This window comes from Gnatocerus cornutus, unplaced genomic scaffold (genome assembly GCF_029298725.1).
Source record: "Gnatocerus cornutus isolate USDA-ARS CGAHR unplaced genomic scaffold, icGnaCorn1.1 Chromosome12, whole genome shotgun sequence".
NCBI lineage: Eukaryota > Metazoa > Arthropoda > Insecta > Coleoptera > Tenebrionidae > Gnatocerus > Gnatocerus cornutus.
In genome coordinates this window covers 519,577-522,396 of record NW_028275360.1, presented here as the reverse complement: position 1 = coordinate 522,396, position 2,820 = coordinate 519,577, and the positions used below count along the sequence as shown (strand labels likewise).

Genomic DNA, 2,820 nt, shown 5'->3' with positions numbered 1-2,820 from the left:
TTTAGAATACGCGCGCGCGCTCAGTCATTTTTAATTTCCTCTCATTTCGGTGCATTTCGGCAAACGGCGCCTCCTACCGACAACCTCTCTCAGGATACAGACATTTCGACGAGTACACGCACACACCACATACACATCTACCCAAGTTTCAAACCATTGACTCGCCGATAGATGGCGACTCTTTATTTGCGCCCGATTGGCAGACAACCCGTAAACATTACATTCACCGACGGAAAGTCCCATTTAAAATGCATTGCACATTTTTTCATATACCCCCTATATATACACCTACTTACCACGACGAAAAATTTGATTCGTACTTTGTTTTAGAACGGGTTAAAAGTTCATTTTTTGATGTGACGTCAATAAAATTTTTGAGTTTACGAACGCTAAAAAACGCGCAACCGTACTTTACGAACACGCTTCAGCTCCAGGAGTGTGTTTATAAATGAGTTTTCTGTTGGAGTGTGTGACGTCAGAGTGCTGTTAAAGGTGCTGTCAGAGTGTAGCGCGAGGGTTTCAGGTGTATGAACAATTTTCACGTTGGCTATTATTGTACCTATATTAATTCCATTAGCAACTGATATGTTATTTGATATTCCTATTCCATTAACTGACGAAAATGAGTGGTGAAAAAGACGAATGGACAGCATTGATATTAGTTACTAGAAAAAGACAATTAAGAACACCCCAACGTTTTCATAATTATATTGAAGATATTGTGTCTGGATATACGTCCAAGCAATTTCAGACACATTTTCGTATAACAATAGAAGCTTATGAACATCTTCTAACTATAATTGGGCCACAGTTGGTACGCCAAACTTAGTGTGGAAGAAATAGAATGAATCCTGAAAGGCAACTTTTGTCGGTATTATGGTTATTAGCTACGCCTGATTCTTACAGGTACTTTTATTGAGCAAGATTATTATTCTTCAATTATTTGACACCCACTTTTATTGTAGGTCTGTAAGCGAACGATTTAATTTAGCGAAGTCTTCTTTGTCTATTGCTTTTGTGAGAACCATAAAACTATTGAATTCTGTTGCTCCTAGAATAATTAAATGGCCAGAGGGACAACGTCGAATGGACGTTACAAGAAGATTTTCTGATATAGCAAGATTGCCAAATGTCCTAGGTGCTGTAGATGGTACATATGTACCAATTAAAGCTCCAAAAGATGATGCTCAAGCTTATGTTACACGAAAATGTAATTATGCTTTCACACTTCAAGCAGTAGCAGATCCAAGCCTTAAATTCACCGGTATCTTTATTGGTTTCCCTGGAAGTGTAGGCGATATTCGAATTTTTAGACATTCTGATATATTTATATAGAGAAATAATCCATAATGTTGATGCATGTTTTCCCGAGGGTGAATTTCTGATTGGCGATAAAGCTTATCCTACGTTCCCGTGGTGCATTCCACCAGACAAGTTATAGAACGAGCGTTCGCATTGTTATTTGGAAGATTTCGCAGATTAAAATATCTCGACATGAATCGAACTGACTTTATTCCTGGGACGGTACTTGTGTACTTCATAATTTGTGTTTGGATTCCAATGATTTCTTTGTCAATGATTACATCCATTAAGGAATGAATAACGTTTTACCTAATGATGAAAATGATAACATTGCTTTTCATGTAGTCATGTAGTTGAAGAAGGTAGAGCACGTCGAAATGAAATTTGTTTGGATCTCTATAGAAATAGGTTAAATAGAAATAGGTTCATCATCTAATATATCTGCGTCTGGAGCCGCTGAAGTACTAGGAACTGCTACAACGTTTTTAATTGATACAAACATGTGGTAGTTTTAACTCTTACCTGTATCACCCATTATAGAAGATGCTTTTGCAATGGGTTTTATATTTGTTTTATGGCCCAAGAAACTATCCATGATTTGGAAATACTCGAAATCTGTTGGGGGTTCCCCGTTCCTTTGTCGCCCATATTATCTTTTTTCTGCGTATATTTCGCTTTTAAATACCGCCGTTTATCGTTACTTTGGGTCGAAGTCATGTCAATTCCATTTTTCAATATTTTTCGGATATTTGTTTCCACATAACTTCGTTTTTACACGTTTTGGACCTAAATTTCTTTTCATATTTAATGCGAAGCTCTATGAGCATGTATATGGCTTCTTTAGACCATTTTTTGTTTTTTCTGGTTTCTTCGTTTCGACGCTAAATCTAAATGTTTCGAGCCCGTCTGGGTCCATAAAATATAATGAACCAGCTTAAAATATCAAGATATAAAAACAAAACAACTTTAACATTATTTTACCAGAGATTTGTTGGAGGCAAATTTTACGTCCGGTTTGGATAACCTCCCCATTATCATTGGTAACCACTGTTAGGTTAAGGCTGTAGAGGGCGTTTGCCGCACTTAATATTTGTCATTCTTTAGAGTGCGCTTACGCACGTCCTACTTAACCACCCCAGTTTACTTGGGAGGGTTGCTTTCTCTGTAAAGAGTCGGTTCACAACCATTTGAAAGGAACCAAGAATCTATATCAGTACTCAAATAAACGGTGAATAAACATTTCCGAATTAGCGCATTATTTCCCGCACGACGCTAACTACGTGGTTATGTGCACCAGTCGCGTAGCCCTAACAACCACCCGGAAGGTATCGAGGTTAATTTTCAACACTTGATCTACGTATTAACATTTATTTTAGTAGACATTCAGTAGTATTGGTCATTTTAATTACTTTATATTTCTAACCCAACTTTGGTACTTGCCGCCAATTCTTGTTGATGTATAAAGAAGAATGAAGAATTTCAAAGTCACTTTAGAATGAATAAACAATCATTTGAAAT

At 37.0% G+C, this 2,820-nt stretch overlaps 1 pseudogene; it reads left to right on the top strand.

The window, feature by feature from the left end:
* Positions 1–622: 622 nt before the first annotated feature.
* LOC148166824 (uncharacterized) lies at positions 623–1,738 on the top strand (annotated as a pseudogene).
* The last annotated feature ends 1,082 nt before the right edge of the window (positions 1,739–2,820 follow it).